General features: G+C 39.9%; 1 non-coding gene across 1 annotated transcript; it reads right to left on the bottom strand.

Moving 5' to 3' along the window:
* Positions 1 to 1,517: 1,517 nt before the first annotated feature.
* Positions 1,518 to 1,624, bottom strand: LOC131238461 (small nucleolar RNA R71). Its single transcript, XR_009167869.1, has one exon. It is a non-coding gene; the product is annotated as a small nucleolar RNA R71 (small nucleolar RNA).
* Between the last annotated feature and the right edge of the window lie 6,445 nt (positions 1,625 to 8,069).

Consider the following 8,069-nt stretch of genomic DNA (forward strand, 5'->3'; position numbering starts at 1 on the left):
ATGATTCCTAATGCAGGTAAAAGATCTGCCTGATCCCTACAAGTGGATCCTCTGAATCCCTAGTTTCTTCCTCTAAATTCCTTAAAGTTTAGATAACTATTCCACAATTATCTCTTAAATTCTATTTGGTTTAGATTGCATCCTAGACTAGTTCTATTTCTACCTGGTTTCAGATAACGTACAGGTATCAGTCCCTGTGGATTCGACCTCGGTCTTACCGAGTTTATTACTACATCACAACCCTATACTTGGGGAGTGAACAAGTTTTTGGCGCCGTTGCCGGGGACTGACGGTTACGTTTTCTGAAATTAATTAGTTTTAGAATTAAGTTAGGATTAGGATTTTACTTACTTTAGGATAGAAGTTTTTATTTTATTTTATTCTATTTTTAGAACTTAACTTGTTTCCTGTTTTATAGGATCTGGACATAAGTTTCTAAATTGGTAATTCCTTCCTAATCTCTCTACTTTTTCATATTTTTAGAATTTAGGTTATTTCTTTCCCTGCTTAGAAATTAACTTTCTATTTTTGTTTTATTTTAGTAACTTTCTAATTCTGACACTTTTAGAATCTAATCTTGTTTCTTAATTTATTTTTAGAATTCTTTAGAAACTAACCTTCCTATTTTGTAGGCCTTTAAGATAGAAATCTCTAATTCGGTACACTCCTTCCCTACTTTCTATTTTTCAATTCTCTTTTAGTAATCTACTTTCTAGTTTAGGACTCTCTTAATTTATTTTAGAAATTTTCACTTTCTTTTAGAAATTCTTTCTTTTAGAAGCTAGTTCTCTTCTATCTTTCTTTTAAAGAATTGTTTTTCTCTTTTTAGAATCTAACTTATTTTATTTTATTTTGTAGGTTTTAACTCAGGACTCAAATTTGGTAATTTCTTTCCATCTCTCTCTTCTCGCTAGATTTTCCTAGGGTTAAGTTTTTAATTGAGGGCTGCGAGTGTTTTCATGCCCAAGTGGGCCCGTGACGACACTCGACGTCTCTTGACTGAAGGAGGATTGGTTGAGGGGTTGACTATCCATCGCAGGATTAGACACCGATCGAAATCCCCTGAGTTAACTGAAGTTATGGCTGAAGACCAACCTCCTCTACCCCCACCCAGGGTGGAGGATACCCAAGATGAAAATGAGGTGCAACAGGCACCCCCGCCTCGTACTTTACGAGATTATCTACAACCGGCGGGAGTGAGTATGCCCTCATGCATGATTTTTCCTGAAAATACAGGACAAATGGACATCAAGCCAGGAGTTATCCAACTCCTTCCCAAATTCCATGGACTTGAATCTGAAAGTCCATATTTACATTTGAAAGAGTTCGATGAGATAATAGCTTCATTATGTTTTCCTAATGTATCTGAGGATACAATTAGGCTGAAACTCTTTCCTTTTTCCTTAAAAGAGAAAGCTAAGACGTGGTTACATTCACTGCGTCCTAGATCCATTGGCACATGGAACGACATGCAGAGGGAATTCATAAAAAAATTCTTCCCACATCATAAAACGATTACCCTCAGAAAAGCAATCATGAACTTTGCCCAAAAGGAAGATGAAACATTCTTCCAATGTTGGGAAAGGTTCAAAGATTTGGTCAATTCATGCCCACAACACGGATTTGAAACGTGGTGCATTACAAATTTTTTCTATGGTGGACTGACATCTTCCATGCGCAAAATGGTCGAGACAAAGTGTAATTGAGAGTTCATCAAAAAAGATGTTGACGAGATATGGGATTACCTCGATAGTCTCTCTAAAAACACAATCATGGGACTATTACCCAATGGCGAACACCACGTCTAGGCCGACTCAATTAAAGGAGAAAGGGGGATTATATCTCTTGAAAGAAGAGGATGATCTCAAGTGTAAAGTGACTACGCTCATAAGGAAAGTTGAGGCCATGGAAGGAAAGAAGGATAAGGTCAATGAAATTGTTTGCGGCATCTGTGATTGCAACATTCACACAACTGAAAACTGTCCTACAATACTCGCCTTTCGAGGAGTGTTGAATGAACAAGCCAATGCTGTAAATAATTATCAAAGACCTTTTACTGGACCTAACTCCAACACATACAATCCTGGCTGGAAAAATCATCCAAATTTTAGTTGGAGGAATGGACAAACGGCGACTCCTCCAGGTTTCTTCAATCAAAATCCAAATCAAGTGAAACCTCAAGAGGAACCGGTTCAAAATCCCATACAAGAGCTGGCTCAGGCAATGCGGGAAATTACAGATTTTATGCAAAAGATAGATTCTCGTATGACGGTTATAGAAAAGGGGATGCTTCCTGCACAACCTCTCCCCAATCTTAAACCGCAGTACGAGAATAATGATCCCAGCTCTTCAAATCAGATGGGGCATGCTAAATCCATCACCACTCTTAGGAGTGGGAAGATCATTGATAAAACTCTTCCGGTTAGGCCCGAAAAGCCTCAAGAACCAGAAGAGGACAACAATGATGGATCCAGTGATGCCCCACAAAAAGTAGAACCGGAACTTCTAGAGAAGCCAGTTGCTCCATTCCCCCAACGGTTGGTTTCACCAAAACCTCTCTCTAACTCTCAGGATATCCTAGAGGTGTTGAAATAGGTGAAAGTCAACATTCCTCTACTTGATGTCGTTAAACAGATACCTTCATATGCCAAATTCCTGAAAGACTTATGCACGACCAAAAGACGGAAAATTATTCAAAAGAAAATCTTCTTGACTGAGAAAGTGAGTGCCATCCTGAAGCAAGACGTGCCGCAGAAATTCAAGGATCCCGGTAGCCCAACCATATCATGTGTAATCGGGAACCATCGAATTGATCATGCACTTCTTGACTTAGGAGCGAGCGTCAATTTGATTCCCTACTCGGTATACAAACAGTTAGGTTTGGGTGAATTAAAACCCACCCTAACCACACTACAACTTTCTGATCGCTTTGTTCATGTACCCAGAGGGATAATTGAGGATGTGTTGGTCCAAGTTGATAGATTTTACTACCCTGTAGATTTCATCATCCTGGACACCGAACCCATCAATAACATAAGCACTCAGATTTCCGTCATTCTTGGTCGCCCATTCCTTGCCACTTCAAACGTAATTATCAATTGAAGGAATGGTATCATAACTATGTCTTTTGGAAATTTGACATTGGAGTCAAACATTTTTTCAATAACGGCGGCAGCAGAGGATGATGACGATTTCCACGACATTAACATGATTGACTCTTTCGTGAAAGATACGACACCTCTGCCTTATCCTCCGACCATCTAGAGACGTGCCTGCCCACTCCCATGATTTTGATGATGACATGATTAGGGAGACGTGCGCCTTGCTTGATACTGCACCGGTACTTGAAGTTAACCGATGGAGGCCACAATTTGAAGAATTACCACAAACTGATGTAGTGCCTCTACCGTCTAACCTCAAGCCGCCGAAGCTTGACCTAAAATCTTTGCCCTCTGATTTGAAATATGCATATTTGGGTCAAGATGAGACATACCCGGTGGTGATCTCTACCCACCTGGAGAAAGAACAGGAGAGTATGCTTATATCTACTCTCATTGAACATAAAGGAGCCCTAGGATTGACGATAGCGGACCTCAAAGGAATCGATCCCTCGATTTGTACTCACCACATATATCTTGAGGATAATGCAAAAACCGCTTGGCAACCACAACGTAGACTAAATCCAAACATGAAGGAAGTGGTTAAAGCCGAGGTTCTTAAACTACTGGACGTGGGTATTATATACCCTATATCTGATAGTCAATGGGTGAGTCCAACTCAGTGGTCCCTAAGAAGTCCGAATCACTATCGTAGCCAATGCTAATAATGAACTCGTGCCAACTAGAGTTACTACGGTTGGAGAATGTGCATTGATTACGGGAAGTTGAATATCGTCACGAGGAAAGACCACTTTCCTTTACCATTCATTGATCGAGATCCTTGAAAGGTTAGCTGGTCATTCCTATTACGATTTCCTTGACGGGTATTCGGGCTACAACCAGATAGAGATAGCCCTCGAAGACCAGGAAAAGACCACATTTACATGTCCCTACGGCACCTTTGCTTACGAAGGATGCCATTCGGACTATGTAATGCCCTTGCCACCTTTCGTGATGTATGCTTAGTATCTTTTCCGATATGGTAGAGCAATATCTAGAGGTCTTCATGGATGATTTCTCTGTTTACGGTCCATCTTTCAGCAAGTGCTTGGAAAGTCTTAAATGTGTGCTGAAAAGATGAGAAGAAAAGAAATTGGTACATAATTGCGAGAAGTGCCATTTCATGGATAACAAGTGAATTGTACTTGGGCATATAATCTAGTCAAAAGGAATCAAGGTAGATAAGGCAAAAAACGATCTTATCCCTAAACTACCTCCACCCAAGAACATCGGAGACGTGCGATCCTTCTTAGGACACGCAGGATTTTACAGCGATTCATAAAGGACTTTAGTCTCCTCTCTCGTCCATTATGTAATCTTCTTCAAAAGGATGTTCCGTAACGAGTGGATCGAGCAATGCCAGGAAGCTTTCACCAAGCTTAAAGGCACATTAACCACTGCACACCTATCATGCACCACCCGATGGAACCTTCCTTTTGAGCTTATGTGCGACGCTTCGATTATGCTCTTGGGGCGGTCTTAGCCAGAGAAAAGATAAGAAGCCCTACGTCATTCATTACGCAAGTAGGACTCTAAATCTGCCCAAATGAACAACTCGACTAAGAAAAAGGAACTCTTAGCAGTAGTGTTAGCCTTGGATAAATTTAGATCCTACATGATCGGATCCAAGATCATTATCTACATAGATCATGCGGCACTTAAGTATCTTCTTTCTAAGAATGATTCTAAGCCCCGCCTGATATGATGGATCCTTCTACTCCAAGAATTTGATTTGGAAATTAAAGATAAAAAGGGAGTAGAGAACGTAATGGCCGATCACCTTTCTCACCTTAATACCTCTGATTCCCTTGAGGCGACCCATATCAATGATATATTCCCTGATGAACAACTGTTCAGAATCTCCCATTCACCTTAGTTCGCTGATATTGCTAATTTTCTTATCACAGGTTCTATACTAACACATTGGACTGCGCAAGATAAGAAGAAATTCTTTACCAAGGTGTGCAACTTTTTTTGGGACGATCCATATTTATTTAAATATTGCCCAGATTAAATTCTAAGAAGATGTGTACCAGACAATGAGCACAATTTCACCTTCTGTCACTCTCAGGCTGTGGTGGTCACTTTTTTGCTAAAAAGACCACGGCCAAGATTCTGCAGTGTGGCTTTTACTGGCCCACTATGTTTAGGGACACTCATGAGTTTTGCAAAGCTTGTGAGCGTTGTCAGAAATTGAGAGCATTGTCCCGTCAAAATATAATGCCTTTGAATCCCATTCTTATCATTGAAGTATATGATTGCTGGGGCATCGATTTCATGGGACCATTCCCTCAATCATTTGAAAATCTGTATATTTTGCTCGCTGTGGATTATGTCACTAAATGGGTCGAAGCGATTCTGTGTCGAACTAATGACCATCGCACGGTCATTAAATTCCTAAAAGAAAACATCCTTTCTCGATTCGGAACACCTCGAGCCATCATTAGTGATGGGGGCTCACACTTTTGTAATAGACCATTCGAGAGCTTAATGAAGAAATACGGTATCTCTCATAAGGTGAGCACCCCATACCATCCACAGACAAGTGGGCAAGCCGAGATTTCTAATAGGGAAATTAAACACATCTTGGAGAAAACGGTTAACCCGATCGTAAGGATTGGTCAATCCGATAGACAGATGCCTTATGTGCATACAGTACTGCATAAAAACTACTATTGGAATGTCTCCCTTTAGAATTCGCTATGGGAAGGCTTGTCACATCCCTGTGGAGCTGGAACATAAAGCGTTCTGGGCGATCAAAAATCTTAATTTCAATCTGGACAACGCTGGCTCGCTACGCAAACTTCAATTGAATGAACTTGAAGAAATCCGGAATGATGCGTACGATAATTCGAGAATTTACAAGGACAAGATGAAAGCATTTCATGACCAACACATTTTGCGAAAATCATTCACGCCTGGTCAGAAGGTCCTTTTGTACAATTCTCGATTACATCTCTTTCCGGGTAAGCTTCGATCTCGTTGGACCGGCCCTTACATTGTTGTTACTGTTTTTCCTCATGGGGCCGTTGAGATAAGAGATCCCGACAATGGCAAGGAGTTTAAAGTCAATGGCCATCGATTAAAACCATTTGTCGAGAAATTTGATTCAGAGGACATGTCCATGCCTCTGACTGATCTTGTGTACCAGATTGATCTCCTAGTCCGATGGAGGTATAGGTAGGTTCCTGTTTTCTTAGGACTAGAGTAGTTGCTTTATTTGTCTGGCTGAAGACGGTAAACTTAGCGCTCCTGGGAGGCAACCCAGTTCTTCATTTCATGTCATTTTTTTATCATTAGTCAGTTCAATGTTTGTGGGTAACATTACTGCAAACCCTCACGAGACTACAACTCGTCCACTAGGGGCAACCTAGGGGTTTAAAGGCTTGTTGCATACGCTAAATGCAATCGAGAGTACCTGCGAAAGTGGTGTAGGTAGGATTTCATTTTTGTTATTTTTATTTTACTTTTGTTGGTTTTTCTCTTGTGCTGACCCGATCTTACGTAGATATCTTTGGAAAGCCTTTTGATTCTTTCGTCCAGGTACTATCTTTCCATCACTCTTATATTTTTGTTGTCCCATGTGCATTGCATGCCTATTTTTTTACATTGAGGACAATGTAGATTTTAGGTTGGGGGTGGGAGATTAGGTTTCCTAATCAGCATTTTCTTGGTCTTGAGCAAAAATTGTGAATTTTTTTTTAATTTTTCAGGCTTTCTGATGAATTCGAAGTGATTTTGACGGCCATCTAGGGCACTTAGAATTTCAAGATGTGTGATGTTGGTACTTCATGACTCTTGGATTCAGTTATCTATTAAATTTCACAGCTAAGTTTGAATTATTAATCCATTATTAGAATTGTAAACATTGATTGAGTCATGAATTCGCAGGACACATCTCACTTGCATATTAAGGTTTCAGTTCGATATTAAAGGATTAACTTGGTAATCACTAAACATGAAAGGAACCAACTTGAGAAATCGAATGGATTGGGCGAACAGTCTCTACCATAGGTTTGCTCCCTATAGGTGAGGATTCGATTCCCCATGAATGATATGTGAAAAAGTTGGGTGTACAGTCTTTACCTTAGGTTTGCTCCCTGTAGGTGAGGATCTGATCCCTCTTCTTGGCATTACTTCTAATGAAAAAATTAAAAAATTAAAAGAATAAAAAGATAAGGTGTAAGCCAAGTTGGGTTATCGTGATTTCTCTTATTTGTTACCAATGATATCCTTAAATATCAAGGTGAATCTTAATGTTGACAAGTCGAGATTGGACAATACATCCATGGAATTCAATATTTAGAATTATTCTAATTGATGGACTAATATTTTGAACTTGATTATGAAGTTTACCGTGAGCTTGATTTGAGTCTAGGAGAGAGTAAGGCCCAATTCATGAATCTTAGAATTTGAGTATCTGAACTATTTTTCATAAATCTCTTGAGTTTGTAGAAATTATCCTGTAATTCTCAATTTATTTTTTGCATACTTTGCTCGGGACTAGCAAAATGCTGGTTGGGGGTTGTGTTGAGGGTCAAATATTGCATATTAGACCCCAGTCGTTATCAGGATTTACAAACATAGTACTGTTTAACGGCCTGATTTAATCATGTTTGTGATACAAGGTGTATTCACGAGCTTGGTGAAAAGGATACTAAAAGCATTGATTTAACGCTCTATGACACCAAAGCATGTGATGGATCCCAGGAGATCAAGATCGACGGATTTACATGCCAGGATCCAAGAAAATCAAAGAATTGAAGTTCAAGTGGCCTGAAATCTTCTCGAATGCAAGATCATAGGGTTCCCACCATCCGATCGATTCGAAACTTCATACGTGGCTTGAGGACCATAAATGAACGTACACATAAAAATTCAGCTCCTGAATCCTCGTGGAAGTGGCCCAAT

This window comes from Magnolia sinica, chromosome 2 (assembly GCF_029962835.1).
Source record: "Magnolia sinica isolate HGM2019 chromosome 2, MsV1, whole genome shotgun sequence".
Classification (NCBI taxonomy): Eukaryota; Viridiplantae; Streptophyta; class Magnoliopsida; order Magnoliales; family Magnoliaceae; genus Magnolia; species Magnolia sinica.